We start from the raw sequence: 26605 nt of genomic DNA on the forward strand, positions 1-26605 counted from the left end.
ATGTAAGTAAACAATCAGTCAAAGCATTTTTTGAAATTCAACAAGTATTTCATCATGTGTTTCTTCAACATTAATTTTTTATTACACCTGGTAGTACCCCTAATGTTTAGAAGGAACATGGTTAGAACCACCGATAAAGCCAACATTATTGTTAAGCAATGATTCCTTATCAGTCCTACTTTATCAAGGATTAAGTCCACTAAATACCACATCAATTGAAACCATGTATTTCCACATCCATAGAACAAGAAGTCAACAAAGGTGACTAGAAAAAATCAATAGAGAGACATTGTTTTAAAATATTGCAAGCTTATCTATTTGAAAACAACTTTCTACACAAACTTAACAAAATTTCTTAAGCTATAAATGTAGTTAACTGGTAAACTTTACAAGTTTAGATAAAAAAAAACAGGATATATTGTTGAATCATGTGAAACAGCCAAAGCATTTAGACCTGCACTTTTTTTAGTCATCTAAAACTGTATAGACCAAGGCATTCCAGTCAGCTCGTATTGTCTGTTAGAAGATTTATATAAGTTGATAAAATTATCAGTCAGCAGGTGCAGGGTAGTCCACGTTGGTCGTCAAATGTTTTTTTTGGATTCTTGGTTTGCAGAAAAAAATGCAGAGAAGGGTATGGACCATATGATCATGTGTTACATGAGAGACTTTTTAGTATTGATAAGCTAAGCAAATGCCAAGTGGTCACTATATATAGTAATAAATGAGTTATACTGCGAGTTCTCATGTGTTACGTTACATTTTTTTTGTAATTTCATATCTATGGATAAGAAATGAATGGGTCATAACTCATTATTATTAGTCAAAAAAGAACTCATGTGACAAGGGGGAACATTCTTCCATGGATTTGCCTTCTCCTATAAAGAGGGAACCTATATCAACTCTCATCTAAACACCCAATACTATTAACCCCTTGCTCTAACCACCCCCACCTTTTGTCTGCACTCTCCCTGCCACCCTAATCATACTGGAAATTACATCAATTTTCTCTCTTTTAAATTGTTTGTCATTTTTCAAGTTTACAACAAAAATGATTATTTCTCTTGTTTCATTTTATATGAGTTTTTTTTTTTAGTCAATGTGAAAAAGAAACAATACATTGTAAAGAACTGAGGAGGTTCTCTATTATTAGGAACGTAAAGAAGGGATCAACATTGTTTCCTGATGTTGATTCTTATATGTTAAAACTGTTTTTCTATTTATTTTCATCACTAAGATGAATAGACTCTAGTCTAAAAGATATGGTCACAAGTTTCAAATTTGGAAGCATACAAATTACAACATGTTTATACTTCAAAAAATTACAAAAGAATAAATATATTTTAAGCTCTTCAGTAGGCTTATTCATGTTCATTACTAATTGAAATATCTACAGTTTAACATAGACTGAAGTCACAGAGAAAAAGTGTTGGTGGATACCACCATAGGTCTCCCCCCTGAAGCTAAAAAAAAAGCCCACTTTGTGGAGCATGACATAACCATTGAAGTCGATAGGAAGGAGAAACATAAAGTTAGTGAGGAAAAGGTTTATAATGATATTTTTGACTTCATCAAGAGGACAGACGTAGTAACAGACTTTAGCATCATTCATAGACAGTCTTATAGCACTTGTCCATAGAATATGTTTACAGTTCTATTTACTTCTATTCTATATGCAAGAACTTCACATATAATGAAATTAGAAAGTTACAAGCTATTTCTCATCCGTTGCATCTAACTTTTCAAATAGGACATACTTTAAAATCATACAAAACTTTCTTTCCATTTTATTTGCACTGACTTCTCCTAATTTTTCTAAAACATAGATGAAGCAAGCCTCACTTTCAACAATATCCAAAACTCAACAGCTTGTCCATACTACAAAAAAAAAATCTTCTACTTTTATTCTTTTATTTCTAGTAAGAATTAGCGAAAAAGAAAGAAAGCATAATCCTCAAGTTGAAAGTAGAAAAAGAAACAAAGCAATTAAAGACGTAGAAACAATTGCTTTACTAAGGATTTAAGTTATATACATTAATAGATAAAGCATGTTACGCTGTCACTGTAGTTTTAGCAGTTCTACATTCAACATTTAAGAGGAAAAACTAGTGAGTCAAACATAATCTGTCCATTTATACGTAATACAACTATAAACTAAACTCCCAAAATCAACAAAATTCGTATCAACAACACAGGAACATAAAAACCCTAACCTAAATTTTTGACTGACACACAAGAATATCGAAATCTTAAAGCTATAATTTAGACTTTTGAAGGTAAAATCTCTTACCTGTTAAACTCTTTTCCAACAACCTAAAGCTTTAAGACATGGGGCAAGTTTATTTGTGAAGCATTTTATTTCAATTTTCAAAAGGAAATCTGATGGAATAGCCGTTTACCCAGAAACCTTTGAAGAAAATCGTCTTCTTTAGCTCTCCAATCTTGAACAACGAAGCTGTGAGGAAAAACGTCTTCTTCAGTTCATGTTAAGAGATATCGCAGTGTTGTTCGATATTTCAGCTTAAAATGGTGTTCTTCTGTTGAAGTTTGCCAAAAATGTGATGAAAATCATAGTACAAATTGATTTCTTCCGTTCTTCGATCCTTCTTCACCTCATGAAAATGGTGTTCTTCAGTTGAAAGTGGAAGCTTCAGGTGAAGTTTTAGGAAATCTTGCCTTTTTTTTATTTCTTTAATGTTTTATTCTTTTTAACTTTTCTTTAACGATTTATTTTTTTGGCCAAATAAAAATGGGAGGGAAATGTTAAAATGTTGGAGGGAATATAAAATTTTGTTGAAAACACTAACGCCACATTTTTAATGTGTTGTATTTACAATTATAAAAATAACACAGTTTAAAAGTATGGCCATTTATGTAAATAGTTGTTGCCAACTATAACAACACTTATACAGTGTAGGTTATCCCATTAAAGGGTACACTTTAATAGTTTTGCTAAAATTAATGTAGCTAAAAGTCAAAATTTTGGCTACACTTTAAAAGTGTTCCCAAAACTATTTTAGGCAACACTTTATAAGCGTTGTCCAGATTTAGTGTTGTCGTAGACCTTTAATGGTGTAGTGTATGTAGAAATGAGTCTAGAGTATGTAAAATCCCTTCATATTCCTTAACCATTTGCCTACATGGGATATGTCCTAGTTCTACCCATGCCAAGTACATCCCCTTGAGCGTAGTAGTTTACAACACCGGATTCCATGTTTAGCTATCATGGTCTATGTCGATTTTTGACTATTATCATCATATGGGATACCTAATGACATTAAAGAAGTTCTATAAAGTTTAGGTGGTGGTATCGTACACTATCTCGATATTGCACAATAGTCTTTAAAGATGATTGTTAGAGTCCATATGTTATGTACAAGACCGTTACTTGAATGTCCTTATGTAATAACTGAGTCTTAAATGAACTAATGACTGTAATGACTTTATATAAGAAGGCATGTTAAATGAATAAGTTCTTACCTAGAATAGTTAAGGGTTGTCTAGTTAAGGTGTGATAGGGGCATAGGAACAATCACTTTATATCTTACCTAGATAAGTCTTAAGAATAACTCTAGTTAGCGAAGATGGTTGATTATGTTGGCATAATCCAAACTTAGGTAGTTTACAAATTACACAGATAATGTTGAAGAGGTCAATCATGGAGTTTATCTGCTTGATTTACTTAAGTAAGTCTTTTGATAACCTTTGGAGGAGAGTATGTCATATTATATGCATGTTATTGTATTAAGTGAGAATGATCTTATCCTAGATAATCTAAAGGATCTCTTAAGTTTGTATGTAGGGCATTGTATGGGCAGTCGCTTCATAACTAACTCAATTGAACCTTAGAATCACATTTGGCAGGAAAATATCATGATCATATGTTTAGTGTATTGTAAATGTGTATATCTCATTATAAGTGTTCCTAAGGATCATTTAGGTGTGACTGGAGAGTGTGTATGAGTGGTCTCTCTTTGTCTTACTTAAGTGAGTTTTAAGATATAACATTTGCTCAGAGGATTTCATTCTCGAATGTATCCCATGTGAAGTTTGAAAACATCAGTGTAACAGTGAAGTTAGTTCATTCTAACTTGGCATCAGTTTACTTTAATGTTGTCAAAAATGTAAATAATTTTTAAATGATTTCTTATGTGGTCCTAAGGTTTTAAATGTTGTTCTTATGCTTATAGTATGATTTATTAATCAATTTCATTAAAAGCATGTTATTTACTATATGTCCCCTTTACATAGTTTTTGTGTGGCTTCCCTGCTTAGTGCATCTAATCTTCTAACCCCATCTTTTTCATTTTTGACTAAAGTGTAGGTAATTGGAAGTCTTGATATGCCATGGAGGATGGATAGGTATCTAATGGTTAAAGATGAATTATTGATGAGTCCTCATTGATTCGAGGATAATATCTACATGTTCCTTTCTGTGTTGGTCTTTATTTTATATCTTGTATGGGCTTAGTTCCAAGTGTTGTATACTCAAAAGTTTAGATGGTTTAATTATATATTGTAAAGGTTTAATAATTTAATGAAAGTCTTTCATTTGCGTATTCATTATGGAAAGAGTTCTTTGTGTGTGAATAGAGTTTTAAATTCCTACTAAATTTAGAATGTTTTTTTTCAAGGAATTATACGAGTTTATTTAATGAGACTTCTTGAAGTCTCATTTGCCGTGTGGCGTCACAAGGATGCTAAAACTTCTAGGGTCTACTGGTGGGTCACAGTAAGAGCTTCTGTAATCTTCTTTAATGAATAGTAAAGTCTCCAATTCTCCTCTCATTATTTTCCTACGCTTTTAGGACTAGAGTTTCCTTTAGTTTTACCACGACTATCACCTTTCCTTGAGTAAAAGAGTTGCCAACCTTGGTATTGTCACGACAAGAGTCTAGACCCCACACGAGACCGGCATCTTTGACCTCTCATAGGTCGCAAATGAGCCTACATACGTCATTCTTACTTCGTCTAGGTTAATTTTAGCGGAAAATTTGAAACTTTTTGTTTCTTAACATACTTACTAAACATTCTACTACATACGTAATTGTTCACCATAAACCATCTAACATTAAGATCATTAAATGAAAGAAACAGCTTATTATAATGAGGAAGATATACTCGCCAACATGGCACCAATACAATATCAGGAAAAAAAACGGGAAAGAAACTCTAGTGGAACATACTCCACTAGCTCAATCCTACAACTAAGCTATAATGTAAATGGGAAAACATCCTCGAAAGCATGAGGGAGTACCAAGTCTTGATGAATGCTCGACGTCCGAATAACTTCTACATTGATCATGTAGCTCTAGCGTCCACCTGTGCTTGCACCTAAAAGTTTAGAGTTGTATAGGCTTAGTGCACACCTGTATTAAGTATTGGTATATGCAAGCACACACCAAGGACATGAATGAGTTAGAATTGCTCTTTCCTAGCAACATCATTATAGCAAGTCAAGTCATTAGACTTGCCAAATTGAGAATAGGAAAGTGAGTGAACTTTCCAAATTTGGATTAGGAAAGATTATGAGCTTTCAAAATTTGGATTAAAAAAGTTATGCCATGAGAGTAACATGCATCATCATACTTAATATTTTGCACACAGCACACAACAACGTACACATAGCAAATATCATAATTCCTATAACACATAACATTGTTCATATCATTAAATCCTATGCCATGAGACCTTGGAATCATGGACATGACATTAAGACTTCCCAAAAATGAGGGCTCAACATATGGGACATAAACTAGGGAGTTTGCTTTAGCAAACACAGAGTCTACTTCGTTCATGCATACGTACTTCATTTCATTTCATTCATGGCCCAGTGTAAACACCATCTATAACTAGGATGTAGTTTAAGATTTTCATCGGGTTGGTTGTGCAATGACCAAAAACGTCCTAATGTCATTACTTAAATCTAACTCACCTCTTGATTATCCTATCCTTACACCTCTGGTATCATTCGTTTCATTATGTGCATTATTTGAGGTTGGCCTCATTCATTCATTGGGAAATTTAACTTTAACCGACATAGATCATGTGAGCATCATGAAATCCAGTGTCATGAAACCCCAAATTGAAAAGAGGTGACATCACCAACCAATGTGACCCAAAACATGCTAGCGTTCATGGTAGTTGAACCCCGCCAGATCCCTATATTGGAAGTATAGGTCCGAAGAGTAGGAGATATAAGGAGACCCATACCCATCATGTCTAACAGTCTCATCTCATGAGAGTAACGTGAACCTCCTCCCTTCCCGAAAGAAGGCATAACAGTGCATTGCTAGTCTAACGGTGCTCTTTATAAAGTTCCATTACATTAAACTCATACAAAATGGAAGCTGGCTTCTAGTATGAGGACATCATAGCTCAATAGATGATTTCTCATCTCATCATTAGTATTAAGTGTGTTAATCTCAATACTTTCATTAGAGTGTTCTTAGAGACTGTGTCTTCATTAACTTTACAATCTCATAGGTGATTACGTCTTGGTAACATTTACTTAGGCTCATTTCAGATTGCTCTAATCTTTCACATTAGCCTCATATCATGTTGTCACCACATTCATAAACATTATCACATTTGCTTTTAATAATTACACAACCCATTTTACGTTAATGTTCATTTGATCATATGCCAATGCACTTGGACATTTAGTGTGTTTCACATTGTTACTTATACCTTCTAGGGTCTAATAATTTAATTGTTCATTTCATCATTTCGTTGTTCATTTCATCATTTCATTGTTCATTTCATAATGTGCCAATGCAGTTGGCCATTCAGTGTGTTTTACCCTCTTACTTAACCCTTCTAGGGTTACATCATTTAATTACATACATCATGGGTTCACTTATTTTTAAATTTATGATATACTTTTGTGTCCATACATACAAGGCACGAGGCTTCATTCATCATTTGTTTAATTGATTCATACCTTACTAAGATTATGTAGTACAAGACTTATGCATCTTTTATGTATGCCAAGATCTCGATTTTTATCTAAGTAGGCAGCATTATTCTTGAATATTTAATCCACATATGACTAATGTATCAATAAGGAACTTGGGCAAGGAACCTGGTTTAAAATCCCCTGGACAACACTTCACATTTATCTTTTTATTTTAGTCCAGTCCACGTGACATTGGGACACTAGATCGAGCCCCAACATCACCATTTCCTTTTAAGTTATATCCTTTGAAAATTTTGTTTCTTGGCCGAGGGGTTATGGGATCAAATCCCCCACAACCTTTTTTATTTTTTTTTTATCAATTAATCCTTGTCTATTTCGAGTTGACTATGAGGTTGTGGGATCAAACCCCCACAACCTCTCCTTATTTTTCTTTTATTCACCTCCTTTAATCTACTTAAGAATTCGTAGGTTTGATTTTCATACGCCTCCCCTTTTAAATTTCTTTTGTTCTCCTCCTTAAATCTTCCTATGAGGTCGTGGGTTTTAATCCCATAAGCCTCCCACTTTATTTTTCTTTTATTCACCTCCTTAATCTTCCTAAGAGGTCATGGGTTCGATTCCCACACGCCTCCCCCTTTAGTTTTCTTTTATTCTCCTCTTTAATCAGCCTAAGAGGTCGTGCTTTTGATTCCTACATGCCACCCCCTTTATTTTTCTTTTAATCCCACTCCTCTCATTTCTTATTTTTTCTTTTAAGTCACATTTTCTAGCCAATACCATGGTTCGAATCCCCTTCACCACATTTCTTTTAACTGCTTTATTTTCATGGTTTTTAACATGTTTAAGTCATGGGTTCAATCCTCCATGACCTTACTTGTTTAAATTCAATATTTTTTAAAAATTTTGAACCCTCTTTGCTGACTGAAATTCATCACTAGAAGCTGGAAATTTTCTTTTAATTTTTCAGCATCCTTTGATCAAGTTACATCTTAGTTCTTAGGGGAATTTCTTAGTGCATTTAGAATGTTTTGGGTGCATTTTCATGGATTCGTTTAAACAAGAGATTATCCCTCAAATCAGGCACTTTTCAAATCATATGAACATCACATTTGCATCAACATGTGTACATGAAATATAAAGAACTATCATGCAATTTCAAGCCCTAAACCATGAACAATAGCGACGGCAACACGCACATATACACGTAATTACATTTTTGGAAACATCAACATAAGTCACATAATTTCAAACATGCATATGAAAATATAATCATCACGAAAACACATTTCATCCCTAGTATTTAACCAGCGAACATAACCAACCTATGATTCAATGGGAGCAAGTGATAGGGACATGCAATGGGAACAATCCTAGTTTATGGAATAGATTCATCTGAACCCTAGGGGGTCACTTGGGAAAGTGACCAAAAGGGAATCGAACCCATACCTTTTTGATGTTAAATCTTGAATTGATACCCAAAAACTCACCCAAGAACATGTCTAAGCCTCGTCTATATCAACTACACTTGAATGACAACCTCCCTTAGTCTAGTGTGCGATTAACGTTTGTTTCGTTGTGATATCGGGTGAGTTATCAAGGGCGAAGAACTTGGTTTATTTTTCTTATTTTGTATCTTATTTTGGCAGAGAAAACACGTGAGAAAGAATAATAGAGATTGAGCGTGAGAATGGAGAGATAAACGTGAGAAAGTGGGAGTTTTAGAAGGCTTAGGATTCTAGTTTTAGGACATAGTCAATAAGGTTTTGTTTATTTAATAAAAATATGATTTTTATTTTATTTTAAATCATATAATGAATAATAATTATTAATTAATTACATTTATTCAATATCTTAAATAAAAAATCACTTTAATTCATTTCTTCCACCTAGGTTCGAACTCGGGTGGATCAAGACATCACGTTAAGAGCCCAATTTCGGTCGTCTCTCCCCAATAAAACCCTCCACCATATTAATTAAATAATTAATTATATAGTTAGGATAATTATGATACTACCCTTATCCTTAAAAAAGACCATTTTACCCCTAGACCCTTCAAACATAAGATTTTCCCTTTTTAAGTCCGGTAAAGACTCCTTCAAGTAAATATTTGTATTCGAGAGCCTACATGGTTGGACTCAACCTTTCCAATCTTAACTACCTCCCCAAGTTAGTTTTCTTGGCTGTAGCAACAGTTTTTAGATCTGGTTCTACGCGCATTAATCCACGTGAACCCTTGTCTAACCATAGGTATTCTTGACAAATTAAGAATTTCTTAACTTATCCATTTTTAGGGTTGTTTCATTATCCCCCCCTTAGGACCATTTGTCCCCGAATGACACTACTCTTTACTAAGAATAATTAAGTCATCTATAAAACCTATACATGCATAGGTAATCCCCTACTCCGCATTGGTGAATATCTGATACACATATTTACATGATGGTGCACATCCTTGAAACCTACTAGTAGTTTCACATTAATAGACTAAGGAACTCTTTCATAAACTAGTCTCATCAAAGCATACAACACATGTAAACATATAAATCATACAAATCAGCAACCAACATGATGTCTCAAATATATTAACGTCATACTTGTTCATACACACCATACACATTCAAATACTTGAAGGACTAATTAAGGCTACTAATCCGAGACTTCACCAGAGGTGCCTTCCCCTCCACCTCCAAACTTGAGAGAGAAAAATTATTTCCTCCTTGGAGCCTCTTCACTTGGACCATTCGATTGAACTCTCTCCTTCCCTTGTTCTTGACTTCTCCTAATCGGACAATCCTTCACCATGTGAACCAGTTTGCCACAACTGTAACAAGCAATAGTGCCTATCATACACTCTCCTCCATGTAGTTTGCCACACTTCCTGGAAGGTGTTCTCTCCTAAGTTATAATGTTTTACGAGCTTTAGGGGGTAATCCCTGACTGAGATCGAGCCTAGCTTAAGGCAGATGAATTCCTGAACTTTATCCTCCTTGATTTATCTAGGAAATAACCGCTCTAGCAAAGCCATCTTGAAAGGATCCAAAGTCATAGGACCTCCTTCTAAGGCCTTGCTATCCCGCCATACTATATACCAGGATTGAGCTATATCCCTTAGCTAGTAGGATGCAAACTCAGACTTCCTCCACATCAATCAAACCCAACAGACTGAGCTTGTAATGTGCTAAATTGGGCAATCTGTACAAACATTATCCTTACTTATTCATCTTAAAACCCAGCTGGGTTAACATGCATCTCTATTCCAGCAGTTGGAGACTGCGGAGGAACCTAAATTACCCCAGCAGCTGCTCCTCCAATCTCTCCACCTACTTTTCTCCTTTTATTCATCTTTTGGAAACTTCATGACTTGATGTTACATACTTCTTAACACCAAGAAATCTAACATTAGAGAAGGCACGATAAGATTAGAAGAAGGGAATTTTTTCCGACGCATCATGTAGTCTCTAATCTAATATAGTGGTCCACTTCACTACCATGACTTAGAAACTACTCAATGTGATTGATGTGAACTTATTATCCTCGGAATTTAACCTAGCGCTATGATACCATCTTTTTCACAACCGGAGTCTAGACCCAAGATGAGACTGGCGTCGTTGACCTCTTAAAGGTGACAGACAAACCTACTTACGTCATTCTTACTTCGTCTACATTAATTTTAGCAGAAAATTTGACACTTTTTGTTTCTTAACATGCTTACTAAAGATTCTACTACATACGTAATTCTTCACCCCATTTTACGGGAATGTTCATTTCATCATATGCCAATGCGCTTGGCCATTTACTGTGTTTCACACTCTTACTTAACCCTTCTAGGGTCTCATCATATCAATGTTCATTTCATCATTTCTTTTTTCAAATCATCATTTTATTGTTCATTTCATCATTTCATTACCTTCCATGCACTTGTCCATTTAGTGTGTTTTGCCCTTTTACTTGACCCTTCTAGAGTTACGTCATTTCATTGCATACATCTTAGGTTCACTTATTTTTAAACATATGCTAGACTTATGGGTCCATACTTACAAGCCATGAGGCTTCATTCATCGTTCGTTTAAGTGATTCATATCTTTGTAAGATTGTGTAGTACAAGACTTATGCATCTTGTATGTATGCCAAGATCTCGATTTCGATCTAAGTAGGCAGCATTATTCTTTATAATTTAAAATTCACGTATGACTTATGTATCAATACAGAATCTGGGCAAGGGAACCAAGTTTAAAATCCCTTGGACAACACTTTAAAATTTTCATTTTATTTAATTGTAGTCCACGTGACATTGGGACCCTAGATCGATCCCCAACATCACCATATCCATTTTAGTTATATCCTTTGAAAATTTTGTTTCTTGGTCGAGGGGTTGTGGGATCAAACCCCCACAACCCCTTTTATTTTCTTTTATCTATGTCTCCTTGTTGATTTTGAGTTGACTAGTAGGTTGTGGTACAAAACACCCACAACCTCTCTTTATTATTCTTTTATTCTCCTCCTTTAATCTACTTAAGAGTTCGTGGGTTCGATTTCCACACGCCTCCCCCTTTATTTTTCTTTTATTCTCCTCCTTAAATCTGCCTAAGAGGTCGTGGGTTCGATTCCCTTAATCCTCCCCCTTTATTTTTCTTTGATTCACCTCCTTAATCTTCCTAAGAGGTCGTGGGTTCGATTCCCACACGCCTCCCCCTTTAGTTTTCTTTTATTCTCCCCCTTAATCTTCCTAAGAGGTCATGCTTTCGATTCCTACACGCCTCCCCCTTTATTTTTCTTGTATTCTCCTCCTTAAATATGATTCAGAGGTGGTGGGGTCGAATCCCACTCCTCTCATTTCTTATTTTTTCTTTCAAGTTACATTTTCCAGCCAATACCATCGTTCGAATCCCCTTAACCACATTTCTTTTTACTTCTTTATTTTCATTGTTTTTAATATGGTGAAGTCACGGGTTCAATCCTCCATAACCTCACTTGTTTTAATTCAATATTTTTTAAAAATTTTGAATCCTCTTTGCTGTCCGAAATTCATCACTATAAGCTGGAAATTTTCTTTTTCTTTTTCAGCATCTTTTCATCAAGTTACACCTTAGTTCTTAGGGTAATTTCGTAGTTTATTTAGAACGTTTTAGCTGTCTTTTCATGGATTCTTTTACCAAGAGATTATCCCTCAAATCAGCAACATTTCAACTTATATGAACCTCACATTTACATCAACATATGTACATAAAATATAATGAACTATCATGCAATTTCAAGTCCTAAGCCATGAACAATAGCCACGACAACACGCACATGCACACGTAATTACATTTTTGGAAATTTCAATATAAGTCACATATTTCCAAACATACATATAAAAAAATTATCATCACGAAAACACGTTTCATCCCTAGTTTTCTACCAGCAACATAACTACCCTATGATTCAATGGGACCTAGTGACAGGGACATGCAATGGGGAACAATCCTTGTTATTGGAATAGATTCGTTTGAATCTTAGGGGGTCTATTGTTAAAGGGACCAACAGGGAAGAGAACCCATACCTTTTTGATGTTAAAATATTGACTTTCTGCAAAAAAACGTAACCCAAGAACACGTCTAAGCCTCCTCAATATCAACTCCACTCTAATGACAACCTCTCTTAGCCTAGTGTGCAATTAAAGTTTGTTTTGTTGTGATTTTGTGTGAGTTCTTCAAGGGTGAAGAACTTGGTCTATTTCTATGGTTTTGTATCTTATTTTTGCAGATAAAAAAAGTGAGAAAGAATAAGAGAGATTGAGCGTGAGAGTGGAGACATAAACGTGAGACAGTGGGAGTTATAGCAGGCTTAGGAGTCTTAGATTAGGACTTAAACAATAGGTTTTGTTTATTTAATAAAAATCAGATTTTTATTTTATTTTTAATGAAACAATGAATAATAACTATTAATGAATTATATTTATTCAATAGCTTAAATGAAAAATCACTTTAATTCATTGCTTCCACCTAGGTTCGAACCCGGGTGGGGTAAAACTTCACTTCAAGAGCTCAATTTCGGCCTTCATTCCCCAAAATACCCCTCCACCTAATTAATTAAATAATTAACCATATATTAAGGGTAATTATGATACTACCCTTAGCCTAGAAAAAGATCATTTTACTCCTAGACCCTCCAAACCTAAGATTTTCCCTTTTAAAGTCCGGTAAAGACTCCTTCAAGTAAATCTTCGTATTCGAGAGCCCTACATAGTTGGACCCAACCTTTCCTAGCTTAACTAACTCCCCAAGTTAGTTGACTTGGTTGTAGAAAGGGTTCTGAGGTCTATTTCTACGAGCATCAATTCTTGTGAACCCTGGTCTAACAATTTGCATTCTTGACACATTAAAAATCTCTCATCTTATCCATTTTAGGGTTGTTACAGGTATGTTGTCCATTTGCAGTATTTACTTACTCGGTAAACTGGTCCAGATTAGAAATAACGTTTTACTTTTAAAGTACTTTTGGTTTTGGGGAGTGTTATCTTTACTAGTGAGAGAATATAATAGTCATGCTAGAACTCTAAGGTTGAAGCCTCTCATTGCAATCATCTCAAGATCAAACAATATTTCAAATTAATCAGTGTCACTCCCATTATTTGTGTGCTATTCCGTGGAAAAAAATAGAAAATAATTACCATAGATAGTCCATCTACATTTTGCTTATTGTAACTAATAATAAAATTGTGAGATGCACCAGAAAAGTGTTACTAATATGAAAAAATTGACTACTAGTTGCTTAGAAAAGTACATGAGATCAGCATAATTGAAATTGTTATACCACATCTGATCGTTTGCTTGTTCTTTACATGTAATCCCTACAAGTATTGAACATAAATGATTTTACAGTAACATACTTAGAACTTGGTGATCTCTAAGGTAATAAAAAATGCTGATTAAATATTAGATATTGATAGTTCACCTACATGGAAAACCATATGAACAGATAACATATTTCGATCGAGTTTATATTCAGAAACGACAATTTTTTTTAACGAAATGGTTTCATTATGAAATAGTCAATACATAATCAGTACGTAAAATGGAGTATTGTTAGACATCATGCCTCATCATCTTCCTAGTAACCTCATCATTCTCTAAATAAAATTGTGGTCTTCTTTCCTTTAGTATTTTTAGTGTAAGTGTTCCCTGTTACTGTTTGCCTCTCCGCTGCATGAGTTTTTCGTTGTCCTTCTCATTATCTTTTGGTTGTTCAATTTTCTGATCCTTTGACATTAAATCAATAAAAATTTTATGGGAAGGTTCTTATCTATACCTGTCTTGATATGAGTTTATTTGTGATGTCCTTTCTTGTGTTGTCTTTAGGTTTTAATATTTCCTCCATCAGAACTCTGATTTGCTGCTACTTGGTTTTTGATTTGCTTTTTTGTAGGTAATTGCCATTGTTCTTCATATTGTGTGTTTTCGTCCTCTTGGTTGTGTGGTACAACTTCAATATTCTTTGGTTTTCCTATCCCTTTCCAGCCTTCTCTTTTTGGTCCTGAGCATTTTTGTTTTTACTCTCTCTCTCATTGTTCAGTTCTTTCCTTTTAATTTCTATATTCTTCATCACTCCGATTAACTGCACGGACATGCACCATATGCCCTTGATGTTACAACAGAAGCAGTAGTCTGCCACACAGTAACTTACCCCCCCCTCTCGATAGTTAAGTATGGAGGATATAATTTTTCATGATCATCTCCACCTTAGGCACACTATTGATGAAATTTCCCTCAAAAGTATAGTTACATCTAGCTTCTAACTTGACCATAAAATCCTCTCTTTAGAATATCACAACATGTAGACTTTTCTTAGTACTGATTTTAGGGGTATTTGTATAGGTGTTTCATCCTCTAAAAAGTAATTCCTTTCTTCGATTTTTTTTATCTCTTTGATTTAATGGCACAAAATGAAAACGGATACTTCGTTGTTGTAATTTTAATATCAATCTCACTACATGCAATTTTTTTATACTTTGGATTTCATCTATTGACACAACTCATTTTTAGTTCATCTGATAACATCTGAAGTTCAAACATTTTATATTTGGGTGATTTCAAAAACATTATTCAATGAAGAGTGACAAAATCTATTTGAAGACATTATTCAATAGTTCAAATAATAATATAAGTTTATTATTAAATGTTTTCACTATAGTATATTGGATCAGTATTTCTTTTTGGTTGTGTTGATTTAAAGAGATTTATTCTATTGTATGAATCCATAGTAATATATAGATTTTCCCCCATTAGAAAATTTTTTTCTTACTATGAGGATCTCTTTTGCGAACCTGTTTGTTGGATTTTTATATATACATTTTATCAATTATGTGGTAGATATTAATAATGGAAGTTAAAAAACTACCGTTCTACTTTATCATATTTAGCGGCAAATCAATGGAAATTATTTGCCATAAATAAAATGAAGCTATCGAAGCCAACATATTTTCCGCAAACAATCGTCATTACAACTACTACCTTTCAGCGACTATTTATTTAGATTTATCAACTAAACAAATTGAAGCTAATAGACCATACATAGTCAAAAAAACACTTTTAGAAGCCAACACAATTACCTCAAACAATTGACATTAAAAGTACTACTTTAAATAGACTATTTATTTAGATTTATCAACCAAATCAATGGACACTAAAAGGAAATAGTTAGAATGTATGAATCACCTTTAGTAGCCAACATAGTTGTCGTAATCAGTTGCTGTAAAAGCTAATTGTTTATAGAGGCAACATAAAACTCATTACCATCATTTACCACAATGGCCGCAAAATCGTTTACCGACCCCAACATTGCCAGCTAAAGTTCATTGACAGTTATAGACTATCACGGAAAATATTATTGCCGGTAAGGGACCTCTTTTAGTAGTAAAGGGTCAACAATAATGAGATTGTGAGTCTTCATGGGAACTCATATTCCATCATTTCGAATAGAGGTTCCCAATTAACTTCTCGTTTTTTGAAAACTTTTCAAAAGGGTTTAGGTACTCAAGTGAAACATAGCACTGCTTTCATCCTAAGACAGATGGCCAAACGGAACGTACCATTCAGACCCTTGAGGATATATTAAGAGCTTGTTTTATTGAATTCAAATGAAGGTTAGATGACCATCTACCTTTTATTGAGTTCTCTAACAACAATAGCTATCATTTGAGAATGTCCATAACACCTTTTGAAGCTCTTTATGGTAGAAGGTGTAGATCTCCGGTTGGATGGTTTGAGGTTAGTGAGTCCTCAATCCTTTGTAAAGAGATTATCTATAAGGATATAGAGAAAGTCAGAATCATAAGAGATAGATTGAACATAGCATATAGTACGGAAAAGTCTTATTCCGACAATTGAAGAAGAGACCTTAAGTTTTAAATAGTTGATCATGTCTACTTGAATAATTAACCTATGAAAGGGTTAATCAGATTCGGTAGAAAGGGGAAGTTAAGTCCCCATTATGTTGGTCCGTATAATGTATTACAACGGGTTGGGAGAGTTGCCAATGAAATGAAACTACCTATTGAACTTGCTTCGGTTCATTCGATGTTTCATATTTCTATTATAGGGAAATGCATAAGCAACCCGGTATCCATTCTGCCTATTGAAGGTTTAGGGGTGGATGAGAAACTCTCCTATGAAGAGGTTCTGGTTGAGATCCTAGATCGCGAAGTGAAGAAGTTCAGAAACAAGGAGGTTGCTTCTGTAAAAGTTCTATGGAGGAACGATCTTGTCGAAGGTGCAACATTTGATGCCGAAGCCGACATGAAGTCCCCCTATCATCATTTGTTTACTCCTCGAGGTTATACATTTCTCTTAATAAAGAAAGTAATGAATAATATGAAATTGACTTCTTTTCCTTAAAAGGTGCATGTCTTGTTAAAAGTTACACAATTTGAGTTTAAGAAAATGATTTGTGGACTCTATTCTTGCACTTATATAAAACATGTATGTATGTTGTCTTCTTGAGACATTGTTTTTTTGTTGTTCTCTTGAGAATAATGATAACATGGTAACTCCTTGATGTATTTTGAGCTAGTTATAATGTTGAGATGGATGTTCCTCACTATGTGTAATGAATATGGAGCTCTTATATGTTGTGCATCATGAATTGAGTTCTATTTGTAATGTATTGATATGTGTAGAAAGGAGTTGTGAATTACTTCTACGAGTTGAGACTCATTATGATTTTATGGAGTTGTTGGTTGGGCTTTTAGTATTGAGTCTCTTCTTAACCTCCAAAAGATTTTAGTGTCGTTACGGGACAAATGTTGCTAAGGGGGGATAATGTAACAATCCGGAAATATCATTACATATGGTAGAGCTTAATCTTGAGAATAATGTTTAAAATGATGTTTATAGACCTATATTTATGTAAATAAGTTCATTAGAATAGGTTAGAGTAAAAACGATAACGAAAGACCTTGACGTCCGAAAACTAGTTTAATTAACTAGTTGACGTCCCTATGCTTGGTAAAGGTTTGGAAGTGTCAAGTGAAGTCTAAAAATAGTTAAAAGACTTTGGTTAGGTAGTATTTAGTTCAAAGGGTCCAAAATTCATGTAATGACACCCCAAGACCACCCGAAGGGTCCTTGGGGAGGACCCCAACATGGGTAGGCAGGCTGCCAAGCAGCTTACGCGAGCAGGAACCAAGGGGATGGTGCGCGATGCGCAACCCACACGTAGTTTAATGCCCAAAATTTGGGAAGAAGCCTCGCAACGCGAGACTTTCAAGAGGCTCACTGCCTCAACCATAAAATTAAAAAAAAAGAATGGAAATTGGAACCGCGACGCGCAACGACTTTCCAAAATCGTTAATGTCATTTTTTTTGCAATTTAACTTCACGAAAAGGCCCATTTAAGTGAAGGGTCTTTTATTATTTTATGGGACGAATATATATAGAATTTAAGCCTGCTTCATACCACTTTTACACACTTCAAATCAGATCAAACGAATTCCTCCCATCTTTCTCATGAACCCTCTCTTTTGCAAACTCCATTAAAGAACAAGAAAAGATTAATGAAGAAGACAAAGACTTCAAGATTTTCATCCAAAATTCGTGGATTATTCGTAAAAAAAGGTATGAGTTCTTCAGTCTAGGGATTCCTTTCCCTAGTGGTTCTTTTTGAAGATAGTTTTCAAGAAATTCAACTCATTATGTTTTTACTCTACAAAACGGGTTTTCTTCCTTACACTAAATTTATGACTACCAATGAAAAATACTAGTTTTTTATGGCTAAATTAGTATATATAGTCGAATGTTTGAATTTTAATGCTTAATTTTCGTGTGAAGAATGTCCCCTATCACATTGAATGTTTTGAATGGGGTATTCCTACTACTTGATAACATGAAATTGTTGGGTTTCTTACTATGACTTTAATGAACTCCTAAATGACCCTTTCCCTTATTCTACTTTATGAATGAGTATTTTTGTGAGTTGAAGAGTTAGTATTGATTATGGTACTGAGTATTTCACTATGTTAATGGATGGTTGTTGTATATTGAATATAAGCTCTTGAATAAGGATCTTTAAAGGAAGAGGTAAATCCTAAAATGTAAAACACCCGAAATCAGTTAGGGTGTCTAGAGACTAACCTATTCTTCATAAGGATATACGGTCCTAAAATGGTTTATAAAGTTATATTGAGGCAGTGTATAATGTTTGAGGTCATTTGGAAGCCAAACGTCAAGGGACGACCAAGACGTTCGACGACTAGTCGCCTAAAGGGACTTAGATTCTTTTATGTGTTTTTGAATGTGTCATGAGCTTATGAAGTATTTAAAATGGGTTATAATGATTTTTATAGGTAGTATTATTGAATTTCATGATGTTTGGAGGTTAAACATCCAAGAACATCTAAGACGTTCGAATGTTAGTCCTTGCGACGTTCATGTGTGTCTTGAGTATGCCTTGCATGTATGGATGTCCTTTACGTGTTCATTTTGGGTGAAACATGCATGGAAGGAATTTGACATGTTAGGGTGTATATTTAAATTTAAAACGTCCACGTACTACTAATAAAGGTCCCCACAAGAGGCACCCAAGAAGGAGAAAAAGGTTGTCGAGACACTACCTTGGTAGTGTCAATCGACGAGCCAAATGATGCCTGCTCAGTAGACTGACGCCCCGTCGATGGGGAAGCGTCGACGGCCACTTATCTTGGAGAAGGCTTTGCCGCATAACAGACTAATACATAAACAACGGAAGGCGCGAGACAGTCCGTCGATTGACCAATGCACCATTGTTCGGTCTGTCGATGTAGGCCTTCCGTTACCGCCATTCACGCTGCCTATTTATGGGTTTAATGGGAAATTCAACCCACGTGCTAACGTGACACTAGGATGTTTATATAACTTTTTTTGGGTATATTAGGTTTATTAAAAACGTGAATATCCTATACCTAATCCTCCATTCTAATATCAAACCTCCATCTCTCAAAATATCCTTTCTAGAAACCTCCATTGAACGTGAAGTTCAAGGTCACCTTGTGGATTGGATTATCATGGGTTCTGCATCAATTTTTAGTGGGTTCTTCATGTAATAAAATTATTATGATCCTTCATATATAGTTAATCTTTCATCTAGAGAGTCCTCTTCCAAGTTTTCAAATAAGTTCCATGATCAAATCTCTTCTACTTCAATCTAGCCAGTAGTTCTTTCTTAAATTGATTTCAAAAGAATAATATGAATATATTGATTATTATCTACTGATTTGGATGTGATTTTCAATCCAATTGCATGATGAGCCTATACTCTCTCACAAAATCGATTTTAACCTATGTATGGTTTTATGATCTTGATCTTATGTATATAAATTTAATATTCAATGATGTTTCTATGCTTATACCTACTGCCTAGTATGTGTATTGATTATTGATTGTTGAGGAATGATCCATGTATATCAATATATGAAGATTTTAATAAGGGTAGTATAGATTTCTATGTGTTCACTGTAACATTGATATTTAAATATATAAATGTGGAATTCTATTATGTTAAGATCCTTATAGTTACTATCTTAGGTTAATATCATGATTGAATTGTGGTATAAATCCTGTATGATCAAAGTAAAAAGGTTTGGTAAGAATTGATTAGGTTATTCTAGTCTATCATGTAGTAATTATCATCTTGACGTCAGTATTGTTGTTATGTTACTCAATCACGGTGAATTGTCTTAGATACTTACTATATGTGTAATACGATTATAATTCAGTGCAATTGATACAATATGAATAGATAACGATCGTATATGTATGGATTTATATAGGTCCTTTTAGCCTAAAGACTTGATAAGAGTAATGTATATGTTGTGATCTCTATTCTATGGTGACTAAAGAATTTTTTGAAATAATGTTCTATCTCTTTCGATACTATCCTAAATGTATATTATTGATAAAATATGATTGATGAACAAGACTAGGAAATGGTTGATGATCTATAACTCTCTACTTTCTAGTATAATGTGATATATTCTATTAGATTGTAGTATGATCTTATAGAGACTTGTACATGATTTCTTTAATGATTATTGTACTTAATATACTTTCGTATACTTGAATTAGTGATAAAATAATCGTAATGTTCAATGATTACCAAAGGCTAAAGGATTGGTAAGAATTGCTTTTCTCTTCTACTTCTCCACATCTCTATAGTATTGTTGATGAAGCCTTGTATGGCATTGTGTGGTATGATCCTCTTATGTATAGATACTAACCTGTTATTAATAAGGGTATAAGGTCCTAAAATGGTTTATAAGGTGTTATTGGGCAGTGTATAAATTTTGAGGTCATTTGGAAGCCAAACGTCAAGGGACGACCAAGACATTCGTCAACTAGTCGCCAAAGGGGCCTTAGATGCTTTTATGTGTTTTTGAATGTGTCATGAGCTTATGAAGTATTAAAATGAGTTATAGTGATTTAAATAGGCAGTGTTATTGAGTGTGCCTTGCATATATGGATGTTCTTTACATGTTCATTTTGGGTGAAATTTGCGTGGAAGTTATTAGACGTGTTAGGGTGTATATTTACGTTTTAAAAATTGGGCTACGACTTCCCAAGTTACCCACAAGAGGCCCACAAGAAGGACCCAAAGGCTGTAGAGACACTGCCTTGGCAGTGACAATCGATGAACCAAACGATGCCTCTTCACTAGACTGACGCCCCGTCAATGGGGAAGCGTCGATGGGAACTTATCCTGGAGAAGTCTTATCTGCATGAAAACCTCATACCCAAACAATGGAAGGCACCGGACAGTCCGTTGATGGACTAACGCCCCGTTGTTGGGCCCGTCGATGCAGGCCTTCAATTACCGTTATGCATATAGCCTATTTATGGGATGAATGGGAAATTCATACCACTTTCTAACCTGACCCTAGGATGTTTATTTAACTATTTTTTGGTATATTAGGTTTATTAAAAACGTGAATATCCCATACCCAATCCTCCATTAAAAAATCAAATCTCCATCTCTCAAAATATTCTCTCTAGAAACCTCCATTAAAGGTGAAGTTCAAGGTAAACTTGTAGATTGGATTATCATATGTTTTTCACCAATGTTTAGTGGGTTCTTCATGTAATACAGGTACGATGATCCTTTATCTCTAGTTAATCTTTCATCTAGAGAGCCCTCTTCAATGTTTTCAAAGAAGTTCCATAATCAAATCTCTTCTTCATAAATCTAACCATGGTTTCTTTCGTAAATTGATTACAAAATAATAATATGAATGCATTGATTATTATCTACTTATTTGGACTTGATTTTCAATCCAATTGCATGATCATCCCATGCTCTCTCACAAACTCGATTTTAGCCAATGTATGCTTTTATGATCTTGATCTTATGTGTGTCAATTTTTTATTCAATCATGTTTATATGCTTATACCTACTTCCTAGTGTGTGTATTGATGATGAATTATTGAGGAATGATCCATGTGAATCAATACATGAAGATTTGAATAAGGCTAGCTTAGATCTCTATGTGTTCACTGTAACATTGATTTTTAAATGAATAAAAGTTGAATATGATTATATTAAGACTCTTGTAGATACTACCTTAGTTTAATATAATGATTGATTGTGTTATATATCCTGTATGATCAATGTAAAAAGGCTTGACATGAATTGATTTTGGTTCTTCTAGTCTATCATGTATTAAGTTATGATCTTGACGTTAGGATGGTTGTTATATGACTTAATCATGGTGAATTATCTTGGGTACTTCCTGTATGTGTAATATGATTATAATTCAGTGTAATTGATACAATATGAATAGATAACAATTGGATTTGTCAGGATTGAGTTAGGTCATTTTAGCCTATAGACTCGATAAGAGTAATGTATATGTTGTGATCTATATTCTAGGGCGAATAAAGTATGATTTAGCTATGATGTTCTATCTCTTTAGATACTTCCCTAAATGCGTATTATTGATAAAATATAATCGATGAACAAGACTAGGGAATTGTTGATGATCTATAACTCTCTACTTTCTAGTATATATGTGATGTATTCTAGTAGATTGTAGTATGAGCTTGTAGCGACTTGTACGTGACTTATTTCATGCTTATTGTACTTAAGCTACTGTCCTATACTTGAATTATTGATGATAGAGTAGTAATGGTCAATGATTACCAAAGGCTAAAGGATTTGTAATAATTCCTCTAGTCTTCTACTTCTCTACTTCTTTATAGTATCGTTGATTAAGCCTTGTATAACATTGTGTGGTATGGTCCACTTATTGTGGCGATGTTTACTTTATAACCAATATATATGTGATGTGATCATGTCCTTTAAGGCAATTAATCTATGAGTGTCTGTTGGTGATGAATAACCTTATGTGTAACTTGTGTGTAGTCTTCTACTCTAGTTGTGAATCTAGGTTATGTGCTAGTGTTATTAGCATGTGAATGATTATGTTAGGGTTATGTTTAGGTTCTTCCATTAACGAAGTATTATGAAATCATGACCCCTACCCCTATACCCTATGTAAATGTGTGAATAGCTAATGTTAGGAGGCTTAAAGTGTAATATGAAGTTAGCTTGCCATATATGCTAAATTGTGTTGTGTGGTCTATGCTTAAAAGTATAATGTTGTCCTAAGAGGGTGGCTGCCTCAATGTGTTGTTTATAGACATAATATGATCATGTTGACAAATGTACACACACACTAACATATTCACTTGCAATGTAGTAAAGGTTCATAGTGTCTAATGAAAGTTTGATCTCATATTAACTAAATGTCTAAAACTATGCATGTAAGATAAATGTATGTGAATTATGTTATGTATTGAATTAACTAAGCTGACTTGATAGGTGTGCTAGTATAGGCAAGGGTATGGGCTTGTCTATGCATTGCACATGTGTGCCTTGATAGGATAGTTAGATGAATGTATATGAATATATGGAAATGCTATGAATATTTCTTATATGCTATAATGTTAAGTATATTTATAAGATGAAATATTAACGTGCAAAGTGTCTTAAACTGTTCATATGAAAGGATTGCTGAATTAGGTACACCTATAGAGTTATGCATTTATATATGAACGTGTGTGAAATTTATGTGATATGTGTAAGGTTTGCTCACATACTAGTACACACACAGAAATGTATGAAGATCTAGTCAATAGAGGGTCCCTGAAAGGTTTGCTCATGTGTATCCTAAAAGTAGATAGGTGCTTGAATATTCTATAAGCGTATAAGGATTCAATATGCTAAGCCTATGTTTTATTAAGTGAAGTGATAAAGGCTTTAAAATAAGGAACTTACCTTAGCACCGAGTGAACTTCATAATGAGAGGTGTTGGCTTCCCTGCAGGAAGATTAACCATTGGGTTCCCATAAGGTTTGACTTCCCTAGAAAGAATATTCACCTAAGGTTCCACGTGAGGTGGTGGCTTCCCTTTGAGGAAGGTTCACTCATATTTTCTCATGATATGAGGCTCCAATGCCAATGAGCATGTAGAGGGTCATGTATATCTCCTAGTTTGATAAACTATGCTTTCCACATAGGATATAGCTAGTGAATTCACTTAGTATGCTAGAATGTGATAAGGATCTACCTTTTCTAGGTAAGAACAATATCCATTGGTGTAGGGCTCTAAAACACCAAATTCCATGTTTAGAACCCATGGTCTTAGTGTCGGTTAAGGTTATAGGTTCCCTGATGTAAAATGGACAATCAAAGTACATGAATAAGACCCTAACTAGGATTACCTAAGGGAGGTTACTTAGTATAGGTGGAAGTAATGAACAAACCTAGACATTGTACAAGTATCACCTTAGAGAGTTCTAGGAAGGTGAACTAAGGTGTTTGATTATGTTTTTATCTTTATGCATGGCATGGTAGTAATTGTATACTCGGTATGAATATGTGCATGGTATAAGTATATATTAAGTGATCTTATTCTTATATGCACTATGTTAGCTTTGATGACTATATGATGAAGGTTGGTTACTTGAATGACTTGTGGTCTAATGATAGGCCTACTAAGTATATGGGAGGTTATGGGGCTTCACATGTACATTGCACTGGTAGATTTAGATTGAGATAATCAGTAAGGTCTCATAAGGTTCTATGTGAAGTAAATAAGTACATGTGCATAATGATTAAGATTTTATTGTAAGGTTCTTGTAGTTTTGACCTAAAAGTGTCTATGTTGTACTATACTTCTATGATTGTACGTGATTGCTTATGTATGATGTATTATTGATTTCTTGTGTCCTTAAGGTGATGCATTGCACCAGGTATCACTAGAGGGATTACTTGGAAGGTTAAGGAGTTAACAGAAGTTCACTGTAAAGAGGAAAATTATTCTGTTAAGGAAAATAGCTCATTTTAAACTTACTGATATTCTATATTTTATTTTATATGATTTTTTACCTTTGAATATTTCTATATGAAGTATCTGAATGATATAAATATTATTGTGTAACAATTTTAAGAAGATTTATCGAAAAAGACATGAAGTATGATTTAAAGAAAATGTCCCTTTCAAATTGATGTTTTGCATAGTTTCCATACTTTGTGCATTCTTGTGCTAACTCCACACTTCTCTAGTTTTTATACAAAGTGTAGGATAAGGATGCTTAAAAGGATCTCTATGATTAAGGAGCTTGTTATGTGTTTCCCAAGCTCAAGCAAAAATAGAATCCTTATGATTCAAAGATGTCCTATGTCAAGTTATGTTTAAAGTCTTGTAATTCTTTATTTATGATTATGTTGTAACGGTCGTGTCCCTAATGGTACTCTTGTGATGTTGAGTCTAGGATGGCGAAAAGAGACTAGATTCTTTACGTATGTATGACGATATTTTATATATAAATGAAATAATGTTATAGTATGTGATGTGCTACAAATGTTTCAATTTTTTCGCTAAATTTATCTATGACAATGCGATCAATGATAACTATGGGTTTGTATAAGACTTCCGCGAGGTCAAGTACGCCATGTTACTTCTAGGATCTGCTTCTTGGATGTGATAAACGTGGTATCAGATCATGAGGTTTATAAAAGTGTTATAAGGCTATAAAAGTCTCATATTGCCACGTCTAGAAGATTCTTATATCATTGGTGGTAAGTCGCGACACATCAAATGGTAATGGAGGCTATAGGACAGTAGTGTTTCCCTTCTTCATCATTTTCATGTCGTGCCGTAGAACTCATCTCAATAAGATCTCCCTATTATGTTTTCTTGTCCGGTGGTCTTTTAGATGTGATTGCTTGGATGCGATGATACCTCTATATTTGAGGTAGAAAAGGTGATTTTTGATTCTTGTCTTCGTTTTTATATTTTCATGAGTATGTGTGAAGGTGAATTTTGCAATGACTTGTTTATATAATGTCCTTGGTTGCTATATATGAGACCTATGTGAAATAGCATGTTATGTTGAGAAATGTATGTCATGATATAACTGAAGCATGTTAGAAGTCATTATGGATAAATAAATTTTGTCTTGTAATGGTATGTTACTATATGAATTTGCGTGATGATATTCTTATTATATAGTTAAACTTAAAATACTTTAGGAATATGTTAAATGGTACAGGTGCATGTTGCCTAAGTATATGTCTTTAAAAGTTTTCAAGGTTGCTCTCTGTATATGTGCACATCTTCCTAGTTGCGTTGTATGGATTGGATACGTTGTATAGACTTGATTCTACAATTAAGGGTGGCATGATAATCATGGTAGGGTGGTGATGTGGGTTGAATGACCTAGAAGTCACCATACTATATGGTAAAATGAAAAGGAAGCGCCCTATGGTTAAGTCTCCTTGTTGTTTTCCCCGAATGTTCTATGACCATGGTGTCTTTTGTATTCTTGAAAATCTTATGTGGTTGAGTAGTATGACCTAACTTGATGATTGGGGGATAATTTCCCTAGAATGGTAGGTTTAGAATGCCTTGGTTGACTTACTGTAATACTTTTAAATATTGATAACTAAGATCCTCTTGAAAATTGGGTTAGGTTGGTCTTAATTGGGTTTACCCTAAGTGGGGGATGATTATATAGTAGTAAGGTTGCAGATATTTTCTACATTGTCCTTCCATTCTTACTTGGACTTGAAACTAATGAATTCTTAGTAAATTTGTACATGACCAGAGTTTTTGCATTAAAGTATGACTTGCGTGACCTCTATATGTTTGGTATGTCTTTATTGACCCTATCGTGA

This window comes from Solanum pennellii, chromosome 7, assembly GCF_001406875.1.
Source record: "Solanum pennellii chromosome 7, SPENNV200".
NCBI classification, from domain to species: Eukaryota; Viridiplantae; Streptophyta; class Magnoliopsida; order Solanales; family Solanaceae; genus Solanum; species Solanum pennellii.